Source organism: Mobula birostris, chromosome 2 (genome assembly GCF_030028105.1).
Source record: "Mobula birostris isolate sMobBir1 chromosome 2, sMobBir1.hap1, whole genome shotgun sequence".
Lineage (NCBI taxonomy): Eukaryota > Metazoa > Chordata > Chondrichthyes > Myliobatiformes > Myliobatidae > Mobula > Mobula birostris.
In genome coordinates, this window is record NC_092371.1 from 206,428,542 (window position 1) to 206,455,612 (window position 27,071).

Sequence of the window (27,071 nt, forward strand, 5' to 3'; positions counted from 1 at the left end):
AACAGTTACTACCCCTCAGCCATTAGGCTTTTGAACAAAATGGGACAGCTACACATTTAAGGATTCTGTTATATTGTTATTTCATGCTCATTGTTTATTGCTATTTATTTATATCTGCATCTGCCCAGCTTGTTTACAGTTGCTGTCCTATAGATTTGCTAAGTAGGCCCGCAGAAAAAGAATCTCAGGGTTGTATGTGGTGACATGCATGTACTCTGAAAATTTGAACTTTGAAGGAAGTTTATCCAGATTGTCACAGGACTACTGTGAGGCCGGGGTTGGCATGATAGCAAAGAAGGATAACTTTGTTTTCAAGACAAAAGAATTGATACTTGATAAATCATAGTCCTGCAAGTGAAAATCATTTAAGTATGATTTTTTTCACTCTCATGGGAAGTTTTTTGCTGAAAAGGGCATTATTTCATGCCCTTACCCGAATTACCTTTAAGAAGCTAGTGGTGAACATGTTCCTTAAGCTGCTGCCATCCTTACGATAAAAGTATTCCACAAAATTGTTAAAGAGATTTGTAACCAAGATGAAGGATGAAAGTATACTTCCAAGCCAAAATGGTATTTAACTTGGAACACAACTTACGTGTGGTGATGCTATGATGTCTTAGCCCTAACCCATACTCAAATCCCCATGTACTATTAGCAGTAGATCTGCCTATTCTTCTTGCGTGGTTCCTCCCAAATGAGGCTAAGTTGCGTGCTTTCCAGTTTTATGGGTTCTGTGGTGGCTAAGGAAGCCATTATGAGAACCACAGAAGAGCAGATAATTGCCTGTTTATGGTGAGCTGTGTTCTTTCTTTGGTTTCTATGTACTCATGATGTGTGGACTTGAGGTTCTAAATACCATCCCAAATGCACTTTTCCAGTTTGAGTTGTCATGTGCCAGAGGTTCCCAGGTTTTGATAGACACGTTGACCTCCTTTTGGGAAGCTTTAAGTGCACCTTTCAGTCATTTTCAATCATTGATAGTCAGGTCAGGGCCTTGCCTTGCTACTGATACCACGTAGCCCAGTACTACCTGTCGCGGGTCGGATTGTCAGCGACTAAACTGGCACACCCCCGGTGCACTTCGGTTAACCAGGGAGGAGGGTGTGTAGGTACCCAGCAGGACTAAAAACAAAACCTATCAAAGGGCGCATGAACTCCTCGTGAGTCAACGGCCACCTACTGTCTGTGTAAGGCTTTATGATGACAGACAACACAACAAACCCTATACTTCCAGAGTCGGAAGTGCTCAGGAACTCTGTTGAACGCCCAGACCCTGGCCTAGACAGGCAGTATGAAGATGCAACCTCAAACCCCACAGGGAGGGTTGAGCCCAACAAGGGGGCCAAGCGAACTGCGCCTCTTTTGCGCTGTAAAGTAAAAATGATCATCTCAACCTTCAACTCAAACACCATCCACCTCTTGCCTCGATGCACAGAGTTGGCATCACAGGCAAGCAGCTACAAGATCTCCATCCTGGGGATCCAAGAACACCGTCATGTACACCCTGACGAAGAGATAAGGTTCACAGAGGTAGAGGGGATGCACCTCATCACCTCATCTACATGGAGAGAGCTGACAACGATGTCAGCACAAGGCGGAGTAGGGCTGATGTTGAGTCGCAAGACAAACAAGGCACTGAGGGGCGTAGTCTCAATCAGTGACAGAATCCTTACTGCAGAATTCGACGGAAACCCGGCGACCTCTGTCATCATCTGTTACTCCCCGCACAACTGCAGCGAGGAGAAGGAGGTGGAGGCTTCACGAAGCTGTCATTTCAATAGCAGCACATAACTTCCTGGCTGTGCTCAGCGATCTCAATGCCCAGGTCGGACTGGAAGATGTTCCATACTCATACCAAGACTTTACCAACAGAAATGGACAATATCTAGTCGATTTCATCCAGGAACACAGTCTCATTATCGCCAACTCACGATTTGAGAAGCGGGCTGGTGAACTGTGGACATACGAAATCAGAGCCTCCATCAACAGGAAACAGCTCGATTACATCCTCATAAGAACAAAATGGCGTAATTGTGTGATCAACACAGAAACCTACAGTACCTTCAACTCGGTCAGTTCTGACCACAGAGTAGTGTCAATGCAAGTGAGACTGAGCCTGCGGCAACCGAAAGCCATAGGAGAACGTAGACTGGAAGGCATTCTCCTCACAACCTATTCTTCAAGCCCAGTACACAGTGGAGGTAAGAAATCGCTTCGGCCCACTGGAAAGGGAGGAGGAAGAGATTGCCACCGACCGCTATCAATGGCTCATAGATGCCTACACAGATGCAACAGAGTTTGCCTATTGTGAAGCAAATCAAGAAGAGCTGGATCTCGAAACATCCTGATGTCGTCGCAAGAAGCGTGGTCAATGCTTGTCATGCTGAACTTGAGTGAAACAGAAGAGCTAAGAGACAAGTTCAAGACAGCAAAAAAGAATCTCTTTGCCACCTACTACTGACTGAAGGAAGAGGAACTAGCTGAGGGGATTAGAGAGGTAGATGCTGCTAATGAAGACCAGCAGCATGGAGAAGCATGGCACCCAGTCAACGAGATCAGTAGACAGAAGAGGTCCCATCAGTTCAAATAAGTGGTAAAACAGCAGAGGACCATGTCCTGACTTGATTTACCCACTTTAAGAACCTGCTGGGAAGCCCTCCAACGATCACAGAAGAAGAAGAGAACATACCCACGATACTAACGCAAGTCGACATCAGTGACGGCCCATTCACCATTGAGGAACTGAAGAAGGCTAAATATGCACTCAAGCAGGGCAGGAGCGCTGGACCAGATGGGATACCACCAGATGTCCTGAAGAACTGCGACCTGGACGACATCTTGCTGGACATATGTAATACGGCACTGATGAAAGGCGACAAACCAGAACAGTGGTCACTCTCAAACATTATCCCAGTCCCCAAGTCTGGATCCCTCACAAAGACAGATAACTACCGCGGTATCAGCTTGACCTGCATCTTAGCAAAGCTATACAATCGGATGATCTTGAACAGGATTCACATCACCATTGACCCTAAGCTAAGATTCAATCAGAATGGTTTTCAGCAGAAGCGCACAACAGTAATGCAAATACTTGCTCTCCGTAGAATCATCGAGGAAGTCAAGAAGAACAACCTACCAGCCGTGCTTACTTACATCGATTTTCGCAAAGCTTTTGACTCCATTCACCGAGGTAAAATGCTGAAGATCCTGAAAGTTTATGGAGTGCCAGACCATCTACTGAGAGCAATAGAGCCCAGCTATACCAAAACCATGGCGAAAGTTGTATCACCAGAAGGAGAGACAGCAGTGTTCGAGCTCCTAGCTGGTGTGCTGCAAGACGACACTCTGGCACCCTACATCTTTATAATCGTTCTTGATTACGCTCTGCATCAAGCTACCAAAGATCATGATAAGCTTGGTTTTACCATAAAACCAGGACGAACCAAAAGGGTCAGACCAGTTATGTTCACAGATCTCAATTTTGCAGATGATTTTGCTCTCTGACCAGATGGAGGAAGGACAACAGCTACTGACAAAAGTAGAAATTGAGTGCAATAAAGTTGGCCTTCACCTAAACACTAAAAAGACAGAGTACATGGCGTTTAACTGCGACGAAGTTACGCTTAAGACCGTAAAGAATGACACCATCAAGAAAGTCTTTGACTGCAAGTACCTCGGGTCAAGAATGAATAGTTTGGAGAAGGACATAAAGATACGGAAGGCGCTGTCATGGAGGGCTATGAATGACATGGAGGAAATCTGGAAGTCGAACCTGACCAGGGGGCTTAAAAAGAGGATTTTTATAGCAGTCATAGAGTCCATTCTCATGTACGGATGCGAGATGTGGACACTCACCAAGACTATGCGTAAGTCTCTAAATGGTTGCTGTACACGAATGCTCCGGATGGCTCTGAAGTGAGTTAGCAACAACACATGATGAACGTCGAGCTCTATGACGACGAACCGATGCTCACCACTAAAATCGAGGCGAGAAGACTGCAACTAGCTGGGCACTATCTACGCCACCCCGAGTTACCTGCCAGCCTAGTCATCATATGGGAGCCCAAGCATGGGAGGATGAACCCTGGGCGCCCTCCCAAGACTATGGTCAACACGCTCCTAGAAGACAGTGGCATGGTAGATGTACTGAACACACTGATGAGGGAGAGGGAGAAGTGGAGAGTCCGTTATGGTGCCCGACGCCGGCCCCCTAGGCCTGAGTCAACGTGCTACTTCAGTCATTTTCTCATTTGTGCAGGTAATCACCTGAAGCACAAACAGGAAATAACAATGATAGAGTTAGCAGCTGCAAGGTCTGGGTGCAATATTGGTACATAGCTGAACTACTGCTGAATTACATAAAAAGGCCCTTCTGAACTAATTAAGTCAACAATGCTTAATTAAACTAATCCCGTGTTCCTGTGCATGGTCCATATCACTCCATTCTCTACAAATTAAGGAGGGCTGACTGCACTGTAGTCAAATTACAATGGCTATGGGGAATGCAGTCTTTACTTCAATGCCAGACTGGAGCTTCTCTGTCAATGAACAAAATTAATTTTGCGATTTTACATTTGGAGAATGTGAATTATACCAGCTTCTGCAGGGATAGCACCGGTTAGTTTCTATTATTAGATAATATTCTTCTACTGGCCTCAGGAGCTGATCAGAAAATCAAAGGAATATTGCAGTTCAAAGACAGAAGGGTGAGTGGTCTAGAAGTGAGATTAGTCTGGTCTCTCAGCACCAACCTCGTGGCTAGACAGTCTTCAGTACTGTAAAGAAAGCTGACAGATCCGGAGCTCACTTGATTACAGACTAGGTGGTGAAAGGTAAATAGTGAATCCGGAAGCTGAATAAACAATATTCTTGCACTTTTGGACCAAGTTTGATATTATAGTAAGATTTTAAAAAAGTGACCCAGAATCTAATATGCCAAAATGTTTCTAGTCCAAGACTCTTAAACAGAGCAGGTTACGAAAATACAGGAGGGATTCTTTAGAGCTTTCACTGCACAACTGTTGCTCCTGGAAAACCACTATATTCATGTTTTCCTGCAAAGCTTACCAGTAATTTAGTTTTCCATTAAAAAAGTTGTATTGTCCATTTGGTATGTAATCTTCTGTGTTGATCAGATATATTGCTTTGACTAATGTTGTTGCATTGAACCCAGTTTTATATATATCCAATGCAACTGTCAAACAAATTACATTAAAGCTGCTTTCTAAAAAAAGAAAGAATAAAACATACATTACAGCATTTTTGTGGAATCTTGGAAATTACATTTTAAGTCACGTCATTGAAACTAAAGTTGTAAATCTTCAGTACCGAAGTTAATGTTTTTGAAAATACACTTATTTAAAGAACTGTATACTGAATTAAAATGCCATGCAAGCAATTTTTAATAAACATTTTATGATGATAGTGACATTCGTACAAATCATGCAATCTGCCTTTAATCATATGTGGATTGATTGATTGCTTTATAATCTATTTTCCATAGGCATTGACACAACTTGCATTATATCCAACTTATTTCTCCTTCAAATCTGTAATTAATAGGCATTTTTAGGATATTAGAAGACTAATGCAAAACAAATACTAGTCTACTTCCATTAACCTTGCCAGAATTCTCTGTGTTCTTTAAGGTTGGCTATTGTGCATAGGCTTTAATATTCTGTAATTTCCGTAGTAGAGTCTGAACATGTGGCACAATAGTAGCCAAAGAACATGCAGACTAAATGGAACAATGGCTAAAACATCAGTGACCTTAGTAAGGAGTGCTTAACAGAGAACTTATACTCATTAAAATAACATTGATACTTTACAGATAAATTAGAGGAGACAAAACAATTTTATATTGATCCTTTGGTGTAAATATTAAGATCACATCTCATCATCTGGGAAATTTGCAGCCTGAAATATGCATGTGAAGAATATCTTTTTCAACAGCTCTTATTGATTTTGTACAACAGCAGCAGTTGTTTCACTTGATACAAATCCTCCAGCCTTAGCTATTATCATGTTTAAGATCATGGGATGGGGTAGCAATCCATCTTGTGTTTTATGCAATAATAGTCATTGTTAGTCTTGTGAGACCATGGATTTACGCCTTAGAATGTTTCCAGGGCGCAGGCCTGGGCAAGGTTGTATGGAAGACCGGCAGTTGCCCATGCTGCAAGTCTCCCCTCTCCACACCACCGATCTTGTCCAAGAGAAGGGCAGTAGGGCCAATACAGCTTGGCACCGGTGTCATCGCAGAGCAATGTGTGGTTAAGTGCCTTGGTCAAGGATACAACACGCTGCCTCAGCTGAGTCTCGAACTAGCGACTTTCAGATCACTAGACTGACGCCTTAACCACTTGGTCACACGCCAACACTGTGTTTTATGTTCTAAAGGCGTAATGCAGTAGGGATTGTGTACTGAATCCCACTTCTAAAATTTGGTTTCATTGAAATCAAAGGACAGTGCGGTGTCTGGAAATTCAAAGCTATCAAATCTCGTCCACTCCTTTGTCCTTGAAAAAACACCTGAACACTCAATTTGTCAAGCAAGGAGTGCACAGTTGACTCTCATCTCTCGAACCCTATATGGACTCAGCTGAAGCCAGAGCAGTGGTTGAGGCATCACTGGACAGTTCACTGTGATGACTATCAAGCCTCAAGCATTTACATTTGGTTGCGGGGATTGATGCTGATGCCAATTTCTCAATGCTAGCTAGATTTTGAAGCTGATGCATCTTCATAGCCATGGTCATGGAAGTTATTTGATTGACACTTGGTGGCCTTTTAAAGTCTTTGGTTACCATATTCACTTTTCCAAGAGTCAGCTGCTGCAAAAAGCTGTTTACAGAACTCGAAACAGTGTACTTTGTAGCCTAGGCTCTGAATATACTTGTGATGGAATACAAGCTTGTTCTGTCTTGATTTCCTAAGGATAAGGAGCTTGTGGGGGGTGGTGGTGTTGAATTCAGGGACTCAGTTGTAAAAGGAGATTTGGAAGTTTAAAATATTGAAGATTTGTGGGCCAAGGTGGCTTCAGATGCTCCAGGCATACAATCAGTCAGGTGGGTGAGGACCAGTACAGGAGCTGCAGGAAGGAAAAGAACATGAATAACTATATGTGCAGATCCCCCCTAATCACCACGAAGGACGCCTCATTTGTCCAGTGCAAGCCCTGTGGTGAAAGTACACGATTGCAGAAACGGCACCCCAGGAGGCTAAGAAGCAAAAGCACCTGAATTATGCTTGAGCATGTGAGGGAGGTGGTTTCTGTTCTGTCCCGTTTGGGTAAAAGGTATCGAATTGCAGGGTGTTATTCTGTGGACGCGGAGCACCCCTTTCTGTCTTGATTAGCTGGCTGTCTTCAGTGTCTGTTGGTAGGTGTGCAGAAGCATAAGCAGACTGATCTTTGATATGCATCTCCTGGTGTGTCAGCTGTTGCAAGATTCCTAGTCAGTCTTGACCTGCTGATGGCCAGACTCATTAAATTCAATGATAAGCCAAAAAATTACAGTGCTCGGAAGTCCACATTCTCCAACACCACTGAAAGTTCTCAACCTCAATCCCAGTGAAGAACTTGATCTGCTGGTAAACTGGATTGGACCAAGTCTGACGTGAAGATGAGGCTGAGATCAGGCTGAGTACAGGGCTACGATAGGAAATTTTGTCACATGGTGTGAGTAGAATTATCTGCAGCTTAATGTGAAAAAGTCTAAGGAGCTGGTGGTAGACCTGAGGAGAGCTAAGGTACCGGTGACCCCTGTTTCCATCCAGGGGGTCAGTGTGGATATGGTGGAGGATTACAAATACCTGGGGATACGAATTGACAATAAACTGGACTGGTCAAAGAACATTGAAGCTGTCTACAAGAAGGGTCAGAGCCATCTCTATTTCCTGAGGAGACTGAAGTCCTTTAACATCTGCCGGACGATGCTGAAGATGTTCTACGAGTCTGTGGTGGCCAGTGCGATCATGTTTGCTGTTGTGTGCCAGGGCAGCAGGCTGAGGGTAGCAGACACCAATAGAATCAACAAACTCATTCGTAAGGCCAGTGATGTTGTGGGGATGGAACTGGACTCTCTGACGGTGGTGTCTGAAAAGAGAAAGCTGTCCAAGTTGCATGCCATCTTGGACAATGTCTCCCATCCACTACATAATGTACTGGTTGGGCACAGGAGTACATTCATCCAGAGACTCATTCCACTGAGATGCAACACAGAGCGTCATAGGAAGTCATTCCTGCCTGTGGCCATCAAACTTTACAACTCCTCCCTTGGAGGGTCAGACACCCTGAGCCGATAGGCTGGTTCTGGACTTATTTCCTGGCATAATTTACATATTACTATTTAACTATTTATGGTTTTATTACTATTTAATTATTTATGGTGCAACTGTAACAAAAACCAATTTCCCCCGGGATCAATAAAGTATGACTATGACTAACTGACCTTAATCTTCTTGCTTGCTTAGCAGACTTGAGTCCAAGCCATTTTACCGGCAGATTGAGTTCTTCACTGGGGCTGAGGTTATGACCTTCAGAGGCATTGCAGAACTAAAGTGAGAGCAGCACTGAGGTGTTTGATGTGAACTGACCTTAATTTTCTTGCTTGCTCAGCAAACACACCAGGGCTGCCATCAGTTTAGTCCAGAAGAGTGCTAAAGGTCTGCAGAGGCAATGGAGGCTGCTCTCTTCACCAAACTTGAGCGCTTCAAGATTTCTGGCAGGAAGCCCCAATGTCTATGAGAGTTAGGAGACCTGCTACTAGAGTTGGGGGCAGCCAAGGGCGAAGGCTACTTGCGTGGCTTATCTTACCTTGACATTACATGAGGAATTTGTTCCACCTTGGAGAAAATCCCCTTTTAATCTACAAGAGGAATGGATGTCACAGGAAACCAGATACAAACTGAAAAATGGAGACAGCTTCCCTCCCTTCTTTTCTAGTTTCAGCTGGGATGGAGCCAAGATCAGGAGCAACCCCAGGTTTATCCTGACCACCTCTAGCTCAGCACCACTTAAATCAGAGAAGCCTGTTAGAGACCCTGTCATGGTGCACAAAACTGAGGTGGGCAATGCTGTCCAAAAGGATAATTATAAAACATCAGAAGATCCTAACAAATAGTGTCCTCTACATTGGAAACCACACCCTCTCCAGAAGTTTAGAGGCTTCAGGGAGAAACCTCAAGAGGGGCGAAGTGCCTTCCTTATAAAGCTCTCCATGTGTTTCCTCTGGTGTTCTTCAACCAGCCACCAGATGAGGGACTGTACTGCTGTTGTCCATTGCCCTGAATGCGACAGCAACCAATGATTGCAGCTCTTCATGTTGGCCCACCCTCCTGGTCTGTGAAGAACAACACAAGGTGAATCCCCTTCCTCTGTAGTTGCCACCTCTTCCTGTACTGAGGTCTGTGGGGAAAACTCTGCCAGTAAGTCACTCCCTTCGCACAGAGGTCAGCACTGGGCTGAGTCAAAGTAGGAGACGTCTGCCTAGGGTGTGCACACAAATCATCACCTGTGAATGTCTTCAAAACTGGAATTATAGAATACAGGCAACTCAATCTCATGACCTCCTGCCTTAGTAGCATCATGTGATGGAGAGCTTCAGCCAGTCCTACCAGCCTCCTGTCTCTCCTGCCTTGATCTCGCAATAATCTCCTTTTCTCTGCTGATTTGTCAGCAGCTTTAATTCAGCCCACAACAGTGGTGCCATCAGCATACTTAAACTTCGTCTAAGTGACCCAGTGACATGGCCCCCACACCCCTTTGTGACAGTGAATCACAGACGTTCACACCCTTTGGTGGAAGAAATTACTCTTCATCTCAGTTCTATAAGGTCATCCCTTTATTGTGAGGTTGTGCCCATGGATCTTTGACTCTCCTACTAACGCTTACCACGTCCTCTCTATTCAGGCCTTTCTATATTCAAAGGTTTCAATGAGATCCTCTCCTCGTGCCTCCGAACTTCATTGAGTTTAGTTCTGGTGGTATCACACATTAAGCCTTTCATTCCAGTGATTATTCTCGTGATCTTCCTTCGGACCTTTCCCAAGGTTTGCACATCTTTCCTTAGATACAGGGTCCAAAATTGCTCACAGTACTTCAAATATAGTCTGACCAGTGCCATGACCAACTTCAGCAGTACGTCCTTTATTTTGCATTCCAGTCCTCTTAAAATGACTGCTAACATTGCGTTTCCCTTCCTTACTGACAAAACAATCTGTAAGTAAATCTTGAGATTTCTTGAGGGGGAAATCATACTCAATGACTACCTCCCATTGGCTTTGATATCCACCATCATGAAACATTAAGGACCACATCAAATCGAGCCTCCCAGAAAACCTCGACGCACTGCAATTCACCTACTACTGAAACAGATCTATAGCAAATACCATCACTCTGGCACTATACTCATCTCTGGAGCAACCAGACCAGCCTTTCTCAATCTGTTTACCCTGGAAGAACCCTTGAAATAATTTTCCGGTCTCAGGGAACCCCTGCGTAAAAATTAGTATATCTACAGCTCGTGGTACGCTAGTGTGATCCTTAAGTTGTAGATATAATAATCCAAAAATAATTGTTGATGCTCTTTTTAGTAAAGAATGAATTTTTTAGCCAAAATTTATTGGAAAAAACAGGTAGTTAAGCTTAGCTTACTGATCTTGAAATTAGTCTGTTTCTTTCTCTTTGATAAATTTTAAAAACCTAATTTCTGTTAAACAACTGGCTTAAGCCAAAATGGGATTTAATTTTTCTAAAGGTAGGCTTGGTAGATGTAATTTAGATAAAGGCTGTAAATTGATCTTATTAATGCTATTTACAACATGAAAATTTATTGACAATGTTGGATAGTAAAGTTACTAAAAACCATAAGCCAAAGCAATGTGAATAAAAATTTAGCCTAAGACGCAATTTTATACAAGACTTTAACAAAACCATGTTCCTACTAAGTGACATGATTAGACTCAAATATGGGCCTAACATGTGAAACCTGTGTTTGTTTTTTGCTGCACAAATACTTTACTCTGGGTCAAACTTGAGATAAGTATACACAAATTTCACCTTCAACTGAAATGAGACAATTTCTGTCTTTGCTGTTGATTCTTGTTAAACAAGAAAATGCTTCTCACACATGTAAGAAGTTGAAAACTGCAGCAAAATATTCATTGCTTTCCTATGAATGGCAGGACACTCTTCTTTCACAGAAATCCAGTACTTGTCTAGCAGCAGGTCAGTACATCTCATCGGGAGGAAGAGGCTGACATCACAGCCCAAGTTGGGTGAGTCCATTCAATGGTTGGAAAACGCACTTCACGCTCCTCAGCCTATTATCCTCCCCTCCATGCAACACAACACTCACCCATAATCAACATCCGACCCCACCGCACATCAAAATCTGAGAATAAACGTGGTCCTACTGTCCACTGTAATACTGGGCTGACACACCTCTAATGAGATTGCTAATGGGGCTGCTCAGTGACTGGCCACCACGGGGAATGCTAGCGTCAAAAAACAATGCTTATTTGTTTTGATCACAATCTCTTGTGGAAGCCCTAGTGACCGCTTGTGGAACCCTGGTTGAGAAACCCTGATCTGGACAGGAAAGGTACCTACATTAAACTATTACTTATTGCCTACAGCTCCACCTGCTGTACTATAATTCCAAGAAAATGTCATCAAGCGCCATGATCTGGGAGTTGACAAGCCCCCTCTGTAAATGGATCCTTGACTTCCTGACTCACGGACCACAGGCATTAAGAGCCAGTCCTGCGACATTTACTTGGCTCTATGATGATCTGAGGCTATGGTCTGCTCCACTGCGGTCATGTCTGGCTTTGTGTCTTTCGTAAAACCTCAGTTCACTCTTTGCATTGAGAGATTCTCGGTCTTTTTTTAATGGATTATTTTCAATTTCTTTGTTTGGTGGCTGCCTGTAAGGAGATGAATTTCAAGGTTGTATAATAAATATATACTTTTTGAAGGAAACAGCACCTCCACCAAGAATATCCTGAACGCTGGTGCTGCCCAAGGCTGAGTCCTCAGGACTGATTCTGCTCCCTATGCACTCATGACTGCATGGCCAGGTTCTGCTCTAACTCGGTCTCTGAATTTGTAGATGATATTACCATAGTGGCTGTATTTCAATAATGATTATTTGAAGTACAGGAAGGAGAGAGAGAGAGAGACAGAGAGTTTAGCAAAACAGTGTTATGTCAACATTCTTTCCCTTAATGCCATCAAATGAAAAGAGTTGGTCATTGGTCTTAGGGAAGGGGGCAGTGCTCCCTGTCTACATCAATGTGCTGAGATTGTGCCAGTTTATAGCTTCAAGCTGCTAAGAGTGAACATTATCAATAGCTTGTCCTGCTCCAACCACAAAGGTGCCACCACCTAAAAAGCTCTTCAACACCTCTACTTCCTCAGGAGACCAAAGAATTTTGGCATGAGACCTCTGACCCTCACCAATTTTTAATCACTGCATCATAGAAAGCACCTTACCTGATGCAGAACAGTTTAATAATGCAACTGTTCTGACCTTAATGGCAAGAAACTGCATAAAGTGTTTCACAGAAACCAGCCTTCCCTCCATGGACTCTGCCTATACTTCTTGCTGCCTCAGTAAAGCAGCCAGCATAATCAAAGGGCCAAGCCACCCCATACATTCTCTCTACTGCCTTCTCCCATTGAGCACAAAAGCCTAAAAGCAAGTACTACCAGGCTCATAGACTATCATTATCCTGTTATTATTAGACTATTGAATGGTTCCCTACTAAGATAAGATGAACTCTGGATTTAACAATCTCTCCTGTTATGATCTGGTACCATATTGTCTACTTGCACAGAACTTTCTCTGTAGCTGTTACACTTTATTCTGCATTTTGTTGTTTACTGTGTACCATAATAAATTGATCTATGAACAGTATGCAAGACAACCTTTTAACTGTACCTTGGAACATGTGACAATAAACCAATTCCAATTCTAATTAAAGTAATTTCTTTGAATTAATAGGGACAAAAACTAATGAAAAGATTGGGGAAATGAAAGGCAAGTTAACTGCACAAAAATGTACATCAAATTTATTGCCATTGTTCAGAGATTTGATGAGCTAATTACTTTCTAGTGTAATGTTCTTCAATAAGTTACCCGTTGATCAAGGAGAACTGATTCTTTAATTACTATGATACGTTCAACTCAAACCCGCAGGTCTCAACCTGTTGGAAGGCCAAGATTTAATGCAGTACTTTATGTTAACAAATAATAAGTTTCAGTTATTTCCTCTGAGGTCGCCCTGTTCAATAATCTTAAATTGTCAATTCCCTTCATTCTTTTGTCATGGCCTCGTTAGATTTGCTAGGTTTTAAATGCGTGTTTACATTATTAAAACAAAACTGGTGAAAGCAAGACTTATGCATTACAGTGTGAAAGATTAAAATGCAGACAGATTTATTCTGAAGCAAATTGAAACATCCATAACTTAACTAGCAAACACCATTTATGAAGCTTGTAATGTTTCTAAAGATGTCTGGTGACTGTACAATTTATCACACAGGTCCTCTTGAATGAAAGTTTCATTAACTTGACAATGAGCAGAGACCAACCTCAGCTTGCTGAAAAATGTTACTGCATGATTAAGATAAACCTCCAAACTATTTCAGTCAAACCAAATGAAGAAAGTGTATTCAATAATTCCACCAAAGTACAAGAATATCTCAATATCAGTAACATATCACACACAAAAAATGACAAGCATGAACATTAATCAGTCCATTTGCTGAAAAATTGTAAAATTAGTCTAAATTCCAAACATTGTCAGTTGTCAGTCCCAATTAATTAGTTTTACACATCATTTAACTATAAAATATTTCCCCGGACAGATCCATCAGCCAATATATTAACAGTCTGAAGACTTGATATGTCATTGCCCAGGAATTATTCAAAAACATATGTGTACCAAGGACAAAACGAATCTTTGCTGTGTGTTGTTTATTTAAACGCATGTTTCTGTTCAGTATAATAAAGAAATAAATAAATCCACCAACATTTGGGATGTCAGCTTTTTAATTTCACTTGGGCACTAGATATTTAAATTACTTGCTATTGCATGCTTCATAACAATTTTATGCTTTGCAGAATAGGAGTAAGAATTCTCTTCTCATCGTACTGGATAATTGTCAAGAAAATAGGCGTGAAAAAAAATCTAGAAATTTTAAACAAACTTGTATTTTGGGGGTAGGTAGCATTTATGGATCTTTATGAAGTTTTCATTCCACTAATCCTGTCTGAAACAGATTGCCCCTTTCTGCATGTTTTGCATTGACATTTAAAGTTCTTCATACAATCCTCTTGTAAATTTCTCTTTGCCAAGATGTCAAAACTTTTGATACTTCTGGCAGAATCAAATTTCAGCCATTTTAGAGCATCATCTTGAAATGCTTACTATCTTTCCCTCAACAAATATTTCTGATCTGCTGAGTATATCCAGCACTTTCTATTTTTATTTTGACATTATTTAGCACATTCAGTTATTTTTACTGCAGCCAAATGGCTCAGAGAAATATTCACTCTGCTCCATTACTTAAATATATTAAATATTTTTGGAATGTTCATACAAATTCCTTGGAATCTTCATGTTTCTGCTGCCAGTTCTCTTTCTGATGGACCTTTCAATGTAGTGATAATTAAGGATGAGAGGCAAGAGAATTTGAGAAGGTTAAACATTTAGTGGAGATGTTCAGAATTATCAAGAGATTTGATGAAATAAGTAAGGAAAAATTGTTTCTGTTGTCAGTAGGCTGCAGATTTAAGATAATGGACCAAATTATCACATGGAAATTGCAATAAGATATACTTCCGTGCAGTGTTTGAAATGATGAAAGAAACAAGCTTAAAAATAACTTTAAGGAATTGGAAAACGTGCAAAACAAAAATTTATAATTTGCAATGAAAAGAACATTGGCAAATTGGGAAACCCTTTCAAAAAGCCAGCACAGGCATAAATTGCCACGATTACCCCCTTCTGTGTTATTGCCTGTGCCCCTGAGCTCACTGACTTATATTGGCTTGTAGTAAAGTGATCACTTGATTTTAAAATTCTGATACTCGTTTTCCAATTTCCCTTTCCTATTTCCATTACCTCCTCCAGTCCAAGTTCTTGGATCCTTGCCCTAAACTTCTCCATCTCTCCACTAATCAAATAATTGAAGCCAAATGGAAAATATTGTATCACCTATGGTGCGAATTTCCATCCATCGTTGCCTTCACCTGATCTCCTATTCGTTCCTTCCACTTGTTGACCTTTCCATTTCCATACCTGGGGATAGACCTCAGAACAAGCTACCAAGATGCACAGTTACGCTTCCTGCTCACTAACAAATTTCGAACTGTAATTCAGTATCATTACCAGTTGTTTCCAGTTGCTTATTTACGCTTGTACCTATGAGTTCCATACCTGTGGTTCTACAATGTATTCCCCACTCACTATAACACGGTATTACACGATAAGCTGCGAATCTCTTCAATCTTTCAAGTTAGTAGATGGATTCTTACAACACACACCTACCCTTCACCTATATCATGCAAAAACTTTGCCAACCAAGGTATGAAGTTAAAGCAAATTCATTATCAAATGCTACCATATCATTTTCCCATGGGCATTCACAGTAGAACAAAGAAATTCAATGGAATCAATGAAAAACTACATAAAAGCAAATACTGACTGACAAATAATGTGCAAAAAGACAAACTGTGCAAATAAAAAACAACAAATAAGGCTTTATAAGGCTTTATAAGGCTGAGGCTTCATAAGTCGAGGGATAGAGTTTAAGAGTCACAAGGTAATGATGCAGCTCTATAAAAGTCTGGTTAGGCCACACTTGGAGTACTGTGTCCAGTTCTGGTTGCCTCACTATAGGAAGAATGTGGAAGCATTGGAAAGGGTACAGAGGAGATTTACCAGGATGCTGCCTGGTTTAGAGAGTATGGATCATGATCAGAGATTAAGGGAACTAGGGTTTTACTCTTTGGAGAGAAGGAGGATGACAGGGGATATGATAGAGATGTACAAGATATTAAGAGGAATAGATAGAGTGGATAGCCAGCGCATCTTCCCCAGGGCACCACTGCTCAATACAAGAGGACATGGCTTTAAGGTAAGGGGTGGGAAGTTCAAGGGGATATTAGAGGAAGGTTTTTTACTCAGAGAGTGGTTGCTGCGTGGAATGCACTGCCTGAGTCAATGGTGGAGGTAGATACACTAGTGAAGTTTAAGAGACTACTAAACAGGTATATGGAGGAATTTAAGGTGGGAGCTTATATGGGAGGCAGGGTTTGAGGGTCAGCACAACATTGTGGGCTGAAGGGCCTGTAATGTGCTGTACTATTCTATGTTCTATGTTCACCTTGATTATTGTGAACAGTTTTGGGCTCCTTATCTCTGAAAAGATGTGCTGGCACTGGAGAAAGTTCAGAGGAAGTTCACAAGGATGATACTGGGAATGAGAGGGTTATCATACGAGGAATGTTTGATGGCTCTGGCCCTGTACTGGCTAGAATTTATAAGGATGAGGAGGGAATCTCATTGAAACCTTTTGAATGTTAAAAGGCCTAGATAGAGTAGATGCGGAAAGGATGTTTCCCATGGTGGGGGAATCTAGGACAAGAAGGCACAGCCTCAGGATGGAGGGGCATCCATATAAAGCAGAAATGCAGAGAAATTTCTTTAGCCAGAGGGTGGTGAATTTGTGGAATTTATTACCACAGGCAGCTGTGGAAGCCAGGTTGTTGGATGTAATCAAGACAGCAATTGATGGTTCTTGATTGGCCACAGCATAAAAGGTAATGGGGAGAAGATCAGGGAGTGGAGCTGAGGAGGTGAAGAAAAGATCAGCCATGATTTAATGGCAGAGCAGATTCAATGGACCAAATGGCCTAATTCTGCTTCTATGCCTTATGGTCTTAATAGGTATAGCCATTCCAAACACATATAACTTACAGAAATCAGTAAGTGAAAAACACCAGAAATATGTTGAATTAAAAAACGAAATTGAAAGACTTTGGAACATGAACAGATTATACATTGTCCTGATAGTAATACTGTGTCTACGACAGGTACCATCACAAAGGCACTACAGAACAGTGTTTAACAATTAGGTCTACACAGTAATATCTATGTATGTAAATCTTCAGAGATCCACAATACTAAACACAACTAGAAGAGTCCAGAAGTTCCTAGCCATTGAGAAATAAGAGTACTTGACTATGATATGCCTATAGCTCATATTTTACTGAGAAAAATAACAATAATAATAGATTAACACTACTCAGGACAGAAGGGGGACGATAAATAACAGGCGTTAAAAATATACACAAAAATCAGATAAAACTTCAAAGGATATAGTTTCATCAATGAAAGCAGGATTCAGCACTCCACAGGAGCATATTCAATTTTGATAAGGACAGCAAAATTTAAACTTAAGTGAGAGCAAAACCCAGAAAAATTAAGAACTTATCGAATGAAGTAAAAGTTAACCAATGGGAAGAACATGACTCACCACGGAAGACATCCCCATGATTTGAGCAGACTAGATGTTGACAAGGAAGCATCGAACACCTGGAGACTTCTTCCCAGAAACAGAAGGGTTACTTTTAACAATACAGGAGCAGGCAGTTAACACAAAAAATATCAAAAATACATAATAAACGACTAACAAATTCAAGATGATAGATTTGGAAAACACCAAGCGAAACCAGAAACAATCCAGCACATTATAGGCTGCTTCAGCGGTTTAACTCAATCTGATTACTTACACAGTCAGAATTAAGTGACAAACATCATTCATCAAAATCTTACTTTAAAGTACAAACTCATAAAAGAAATCATATCTTACTATAAATATAAGCCTGATCCACTTTTCTTTCTTTTCAAATCTTTTTATTATATTATACAAAAAAATAACATGAGTACATTGAAGTAACAACACTTAAAATGTCTCAAAAAAGACATCATCTTAAAGATTGAAAAAAAAATTGTGATAACAGGAAAAAAAACCTGCTAAGCAGAGAAGTGAGGGAAAAAAACCCATTAGGTGTACAACCCCAGAGTCATACGTCATATAAAAAGCTTCTAAAACTAAAACATCAAACCGCCAGCAAGAAAGGAAAATATACTAAAAAGTTTACAATTAGATGGCGGAAAAATTATATCAATTAGCTCAAATGATAATAACCAGCAAATGAGCCCCATCTTTTCTCAAAATCAAATAAAGTTTCAAAGGTTCGACTTCTGATTTTCTCCAAACTAAGACATAGCATCACTTGAGAGAACCATTGTGACAAAGTGGGAGCTGATGTATCCTTCCACTCCAAAATGGCCCTCCTAGTTATCAATGTAACAAATGCAATAACATGTTGGTCAGACACAGAAATACCATGAATATATTGAGGAATTATTCCAAAAAGCACAGTTAATTTATTAGGTTGTAGATTAATCTTAAGTGCTTTAGAAATTGTTGAAAAAAAAACAACTTCCAGAACTGTTCCAATATAGAACAAGACCAAAACATATGTGTCAGTGTAGCTATCTCAGTTTTACATCTATCACAATGACTATCAACATTAGAAATGATTTTAGAAAGTCTCTCCTTTGTCACATGATAATGATGTACAATTCAAAATTGAATCAATGTGTGGCTAGCACAAATTGAAGAAGAGTTAACCAACTTCAAAATCCGGATCCAATCCTCCGTCATAAAAGTCAAATTAAGTTCCTTTTCCCAATCCTGTTTAATCTTAGATAAAGGATGCTTATCCCTTTGTAATGATGCCTGATCCACTTCTCAAGTCAGAGTCCCACAAATTACATTACGGCCGATCTTTTGTTACAGATGAGTCAATACTTCACAAGCATCTAGATACAGGTCAAACAAGCAAGAGCAACTTACTTAATAGATATAGCCATTCCAAATACACATTACACACAGAAGAACACCAGAAATATGTTGAATTAAAAGAGGAAATTGAAAGATGAAGGAATGTGAACAAGGTATACATTGTCCTAATAGTAATATCTGCAACTGATATTATCCCAAAGTTACTAAACAATAGCATTATACAATTATGCCTACAATGCAATATTTATGTAAATCTCTAAAAAGCCACAATACTAAACACCGCTAGAATACTCCAAATGTTCCTAGTAATTGAAAAATGATGGTATTTCAGGTTTTACCAGCTTGAGCTGAGAGAAAGATGAAAATAAAATAATGATGAATAAATAAATAATGCGTGGAACATGATTTGTAGAGATCTTGAAAGTGAGTCTATAGATTATCCTATCAGATCAGTGTTGATAAGAGTGAATTTCTCCATGCTCTTTCAGGTTGAAGGGTCATAACCATTCCTGAACTTGGTGGTGTGGGGCCTGTACGTCCTTTTCAGTGGCAGCGGTGAGAAAAGAGCTTAGCCTGGATGGATCCTTGATGATGGATGCTGCTTTCTTCTCGCAGCGCTCCGCATAGATGTTCACATTGATGGGAAGGATTTTCCTGTGATGGACTGAGCTGTATCCATTACTTTATGTATGCATTTCCATTCTTGGGCATTGATGCTTCCATATCACAACTATTAATGATCAGTTCTGACCTGAGCTATGGAGTCCAATCCAACTGTTCTTTTTATGGTAATACGTAAATTTATTTTTATACATTGTGCCAACAGACTTTACGAATAATTTCCTGAGAGATAGCATATGCATTGAAAAGTAAAGAATGGACAGGTGAATGAGATAAAGTGGACAAAGGCTCAAGGTCTTGTGTTATGGAGTATTCTATTACACTATAATGTGTCTGGAAGTAGCACCCAAAACATGCTATGAACTAGCGAGTCAATAATGACAGAATAGAATGATTTTTTTTCCCATCATTAAAGTCTTAGCACTACTGGATGTAAGAGACACCAACATTCTAGTGCCATTCAGCAAGTGTGATGCAAGGAAAAGATGTCAGATGTTAATTCCTCCTCCCATTCCCAGTAGATGCCATCACTCAAAACAGATGAAGCACACAATTTGACAAAAATCATGCTGTGGTCTTTCATGCTAGCCAGCTGGTGGTGTAGTGGCATCAATGCCAGACTTCGGAGAGAAGGCTCCTGAGTTCGAATCCAGCCGGCTCCCTTGCACGCTTTCCATCCGTGCTGGGTGAGTGTCGAGCTAGCAACTTGGTCTCGTAAGAATAAGAAAGCCTGCTAAAAAAACGCCATCATGACAGCATCCCGATGACTCCACTCAGAGTTAATGGCTTTCTTCTTCTTCGTCTTTCATGCTGTGCATGTTCCAACAGAAGATCTCCCGTTCCCCTTCATGGTGCAGCATAGGAAGGAATCAGAGAAAAATACTTAAAAAAAAAACTGACTGCTGTCAAATTCACTGGAATTAGTGGGGTGACTGTCAGACTTTGCTGCCACATAGAAAGCATCAACTCAGCAGGAGTGGGGAAAAACACTCTTCCTCTGAAATCTGGCAGTACTCTAAATGTGCTGTTATGGGTTTTTTCCACATGCTTTTAATCTGCATGAAAATCAAGAGGAAAATGTTATATCCTTACTTTTGGAGAGGGTTTAAACTAAATTGGCAAAGGGATAGAAACCAGAGTGATAGGGCTGAGGATGGGGCAGTTGGTATACAAGTCAATGCAGTGTGCAGTGAGACTGTGAGGAAGGACAGGGAGCTGACAGGGTAAAATTGCAGTCAGTGGGATGAGTTGCAGTATAACATGTAGGCAAGCTTGAAAAAGATGGTAAATGAATGTGTTATATTTGAATGAACATACTATAAGGAATAAGGTGGATGATCTTGTAGCTCAGTTAGAGATTGGCAGGTACGGCATTTGGGCATCACTGAGTAGTGGCTGAAAGATCCTTGTGAGTAGAGTTAAGCATCCACAAGGGTAAAAAAGATCCTGATGGGAGCAGCCTATGGACCTCCGAACGGTAGGATGTGGGCTACAAATTACAATGCGGGATAGAAAACACATGTCAAAAGGTCAATGTTATGATAGTCATGGGAGGACTTCAATATGTAGGTAGTTTGGGAAAGTCAGGTTGTTTCTGGATCCCAAGAGAAAATTTGTAGAATGCCTTTGGGATGTTTTTTTTTTAAAAAAAGAGTAGATTGTGGTTGGACCCACGAGGGGAAATGCTATTCTGGATTGGGTATTATGTAATGAACTGGATTTGATTGTGGAGCTTAAGGTACAGAACCCTTAGCAAGTATAGTTCATAACATGATAGATTTCACTCTGCAATTTGAGAGCAAGAAGCTAAAGTCTGATGTATCAGTATCACAGTGGAGTAAAGGGAATTATAGAGGTATGAAGGAGGAGCTTTCCATTGTTGCTGGGAAGGGGACACCAGCAGGGATGATGGAGAACAGCACCGGCTGGAGTTTCTAAAGGCAGGATGACACAACCGTGACTGACAAGAGAAGTCAAAAACAACATAAAAGCTAAAGAGAGGGCATATTATAGACGCAAACATGAGGAAATCTGCAGATGCTGGAATTTCAAGCCACACACATAAAAGTTGCTGGTGAACACAGCAGGCCAGGCAGCAACTATTGGAAGGGCTACAGTCGACATTTCAGGCCGAGATCCTTCGTCAGGACTAACTGAAAGAAGAGCTAGTAAGAGATTTGAAAGTGGGAGGGGGAGGAGGAAGAGATCCGAAATGATAGGGGATGACAGGTAAGGAAGGGATGGAGCCAAGAGCTGGACAGTTGATAGGCAAAAGGGATATGAGAGGATCATGGGACAGGAGGCCCAGGGAGAAAGAAAAGGGGGAGGGGGGGAAGAACCCAGAGGATGGGCAAGGGGAATAGTGAGAGGGACAGAGGGAGAAAAAGGAGAGAGAGAAAAAGAATGTGTGTATATAAATAAATAACAGATGGGGTATGGGGGGAGGTGGGGCATTAGCAGAAGTTTGAGAAGTTAATGTTCATGCCATCAGGTTGGAGGCTACCCTAACGGAATATAAGGTGTTGTTCCTCCAACCTGAGTGTGGCTTCTTCTTTACGGTAAGGGAGGCCATGGATAGACATATCAGAATGGGAATGGAACATGGAATTAAAATGTGTGGGTACTGGGAGATCTTGCTTTCTCTGGCAGACAGCCGTAGGTGTTCAGCGAAACGATCTCCAAGTCTGCGTCGGGTCTCGCCAATATATAGAAGGCCACATCGGGAGCACCGGACGCAGTATATCACCCCAGCCTCACCTGGAAGGACTGTCTGGGACACTGAATGGTGGTGAAGGAGGAAGTGTAAGGGCACATGTAGCACTTGGTCCACTTACAAGGATAAGTGCCAGGTGGGAGATCAGTGGGGAGGGATGGGGGGGGGGGGGAAAACGAATGGACAAGGGAGTCTCGTAGGGAGCTTAGTGGTGGGATCCCGTTGGAGGTGGCTGAAGTTACGGAGAATAACATGTTGGACCCGGAGGCTGGTGGGGTGGTAGGTGAGGACAAGGGGAACTCTATTCCTAGTGGGGTGGCAGGAGGATGGAGTGAGGGCAGATGTGCTAAAAATGGGGGAGATGCGTTTGAGAGCAGAGTTGATGGTGGAGGAAGGGAAGCCCCTTTCTTTAAAAAAAGGACTTCTCCCTCATCCTGGAATGAAAAGCCTTATCCTGAGAGCAGATGCGGCAGAGACGGAGGAATTGCGAGAAGGGGGTGGCATTTTTGCAAGAGACAGGGTGAGAAGAGGAATAGTCCAGATAGCTGTGAGAGTCAGTAGGCTTATAGTAGACATCAGTAGACAAGCTGTCTCCAGAGGTAGGGACAAAAAGATCTAGAAAGGGGAGGGAGGTGTCAGAAATGGACCAGGTAAACTTGAGGGCAGGGTGAAAGTTGGAGGCAAAGTTAATGAAGTCAACAAGCTTAGCATGCGTGCAGGAAGCAGCGCCAATGCAGTCGTCGATGTAATGAAGGAAAAGTGGGGGACAGATACCAGAAAAGGTTTGGAACATAGATTGTTCCACAAAGCCAACAAAAAGGCAGGCATAGCTAGGACCCATATGGGTGCCCATAGCTACACCTTTAGTTTGGAGGAAGCGGGAGGAGCCAAAGGAAAAATTATTGAGAGTAAGGACTAATTCCGCTAGACGGAGCAGAGTGCTGGTAGAGGGGACTGGTTAGGTCTAGAATAACATAGATTGTTCCACAAAGCCAACAATATCAAATATCTTACTAGCTCTTCTTTCAATTAGTCCTGACGAAGGGTTTCGGCCTGAAATGTTGACCGTACCTCTTCCAATAGATACTACCTGGCCTGCTGCATTCACCCGCAACTGTTATGTGTGTTGCTAGCGTATAATAGAACAAAGATTAGTGGAAATTGGAGGATTGGGAAGCTTTTAAAAACCAACAGAAGGCAACTAAAAAGCCATAAAGAGAAAAGATGAAATATGAAGGTAAGCTACCCAATAATATCAAAGAGGATACCAAAAGCTTTTTCCAGATACTATATATAAAGAGTAAAAGAGAGATGGGAGTAAATAGAAGACGGCTGGGAAATGACACTGGAGAGGTAGTAATGGGGGCAAGGAAATGGCAGATGAAATTAATAAGTATTTTGGAACAGTCTCCACTGTAAAAGGCACTAGCAATATGTCGGTCAATTAGGAATGTCAGAGTGCAGAAGTAAATGCAATTGTGATTACTAGGGAGAAGGTGCTTAGGAAGCTGAAAGGTCTGAAGGTAAATACTGTAACTGACCCTGACCAAATGGACTACACCCCAGGGCTTTGAAAGAGGTGTTGGGAAGATTGTGGAGGCATTAGTAATGATCTTTCAACAATCACTAGATTTTGGCATGGTTCCAGAGGACTGGAAAATTACAAATGCTTCTCTACTCATGAAGAAGGGAGGGAGGGAGGAAAGGAAATTATAAGCCAGTTAGCCTGATCTCAGTGATTGGGAAGATCTTGGAGTCGATTGTTAAGGGTGTGGTTTCAGGGTACTTGGAGGCACCTGATAAAATAGGCCGAAGTCAGCATGGTTTCCTGAAGGGAAAAACTTGCCTGACAAATCTGTTGGAATTCTTTGAGGATATAACAGGGAAGGTAGACAAAGGAGAATCAGTCTGTGTGTAGTTCGATTTTCAGGTGGCCTTTGACAAGGTGCTGAACAAGATAAGGGACTGTGGTACTACAGAAAAGATACCAACATGTATAGAAGATTGGCTGATTGGCTGGAAGCAAGGAGTGAGAATAAAAGAAGTCTTTTCTGGTTGGCTGCTGATGAGTGGTGTTCTGCAGTGGTTGTTGTTGGGACTGCTTCTGTTACGTTATATGTCAATGATTTGGATAAAAAAAAAAAATGGATGGCTTTGTGTCCAAGTTTGTAGGCAATACAAAGACAGGTGGAGGGGCTGATAGTGTTGAACAAGCAGAGAGGCCACAGAAGAACTTTGACAGATTAGGAGAATGGACAAAGAAGTAGCAGTTAGAATAATGTCAGGAAGTGTATGGTCACACACTTTGGTAGAAGGAACAAAAGTATAGACTGTTTTCTAAATAGGCGGAAAATTCAAAAGTCCATGTACAAATGGACTTGGGAGTCCATGTGCAGAATTCCTTAAAAGTTAACTTAGAGTTTGAGCTGGTAGTGAGGAAGGTAAATGCAATGTTAGCATTCATTTCGAGAGGACTAGAATATAAAAGCAAGGATGTAACACTGAGGCTTTATAAGGTACTGGTGAGGCCTTACATGGAGTATTGAGAGCAGTTTTGGGCTGCTTAACTAAGAAAGGATGTGCTGACATTGGAGAGGGTTCAGAGGAGGTTCACGAGAATGATTCTTGGAATGAAAGGGTTATCATATGTGGAGAGTTTGATGGCTCTGTTCCTGTACATGCTGGAATTTAGAAGAATGAGGGGGATCTCATTGAAACCTATCGAATGTTGAAGATCTCAAAAGAGTGTAAGTGGAGAAGATGTTTCCTATAGTGGTGAGGTCTAATACTAGAGGACACAGCCTCAGAATAAAGGGCAGTCCATTTCGAGATGAGGAGGAATTTCTTTAGCCAGAGGGCAGTGAATCTGTGGAATTCCTTGCCTCAGGCAGCTGTAGAGGCCAGGTTATTAGGAGTATTTAAGGTGGAAGTTGATAGTTTCTTGATTAGTCAGGGTGCAAAAGGTTATGGGGAGAAGGCAGGAGTATGGGGTTGAGAGGGAAAATGGATCAGCCATGAAGAAATGTCGGTGTAGAGTCGATGGGCTGAATGGTTTAATCCTGCTTCTATCTCTTGTGGTTTTATGATCCTTTCATCCCATTGGAGAAATGTCATTTCAATCTCTGACAAGGTTATGAATAGGAAGACCAGGAGAGTGTTTCCTCCTCTCCACCTGAGGGACAGTGAAACTGAATACAGTGGTTCTTCAGCTGACTGAGTTAATATCCTAAAGCTCATACTGACATATTAATTCATCTTTATATGGCACAGTATCAATGCACTCTGCTCTGACACCTGTGGTGAGGACCAAGAAGGTACTATCAAGGGAGGCAGCAGAGTGTTTATGAGACTGCTTTGAGTTGGTGGACTGGACAGCATTCAGGGTTTCATTTTTGAACCTGAATGAATATGCCACTGTTGTTAACAAATTCAAGATCTGTGTGAATGAGTGTGTGTCTTTGAAAACATACAGGACCTATTCAAACCAAAGGCTATGAATGAACCAGGAGATCTATTGTCTGGGAGGGCTCAGCAGACTACGAGTCTATGCAATACTTCCAGGTACAACCTACAGAAGACTAAGTTAAGAGTGATTAGACAATTCTACTTGAAGTTAGAGACAGAATTGGATGCACATCAGCTCTGGCAGGGTTCTCAGGCCATTACTTCCTACAAAGTGAAACCTAACATCATGAGTGGCTGTGATGCTTCACTCACAGATGACCTCAATGCTTTTTCTGCATTCTTTGAGTGGGAAATAAAACTACACCTGTGCGAATCCATGCAACATTTGTTGACCCTGTGATCTCTGTCTTGGAGGTCGACGTCAGAACACTTTTCAAGAGGGTGAACTCCCACAAGGTGTCAGGATCTGATGGTGTAACTCGATGGGCACTGGAAACCCATATCAACAAGCTGGTGGAAGTGTTAAAAGACATCTTCAACCTCAGAAGCTTCCAGCTGCTTCAAAAGGCTGAAAGTCGTACTAGTACCCAAGAAGAGCAGGGTGATTGGACTCAATGACTGGGTCCACTTGCACTCACCTCTACTGTGATGAAGTGCTTTGAGAGGTTGGTCCTGGCCAGAATCAACCCCTGCTTAAGCAAGGACCTGAACCTGCAGCGATTTGCCATTTGTTGCAATAGGTCGATAGTGGGTGTAGTCTCACTGGCTCTCCACTCAGCCCAGGATCACCTGGACAATAGCAAAACCTGTGTAAGCCTGTTGTTTATTGATTTTGGTTCAGTGTTCAACACAATCATATCCTCAGTTTTAAGCTCCAAATCCTGGACTTCTGTACCTCCCTCTGCTACTGGATCCTTGACTTAATCACAGAGAGACCACAGTCAGTAAGGATTTTCACTGACAATCAACACTAGAGCCCCTCAACGATGCATGCTAAGCCTACTACTCTACTCTCTCTACACCCACGACTATGTGGTCAGGCACAGCTCAAAAGCCAACTATAAACTGGCCGATGACACAACTATTGTTGGCGGAGTTCCAGATAGTGACCAGGAGACGTATCAATGTGGGATACATAGAGAAGCTGGTTGAGTGATGTTTCAACCTTGCACTCAACATCAATAAGACCAAGGAATTCTTTGTGGACTTCAGGAAGGGGAAGTTGAGGGACCACATTGCAGTCCTCACCAAGGCATGAGCAGTGGAAAGTTTGGGCATATCGACATTTCTGAAGATCCATCCTGGGCCCAACATACTGAATGCAATTACAAATAAGACATGACAGTGGCTACATTTCATTAGGAGTTTGAAGAGACTGTGAATGGTATTCTAACTGGCTGCTTCACCACCTAGTATGGAGGGGCCACTTCACAGGATAGGAAAATG

At 41.7% G+C, this 27,071-nt stretch overlaps 1 pseudogene; it reads left to right on the top strand.

Moving 5' to 3' along the window:
- Positions 1-1,200: 1,200 nt before the first annotated feature.
- LOC140211135 (craniofacial development protein 2-like) lies at positions 1,201-8,563 on the top strand (annotated as a pseudogene).
- Positions 8,564-27,071: the final 18,508 nt, after the last annotated feature.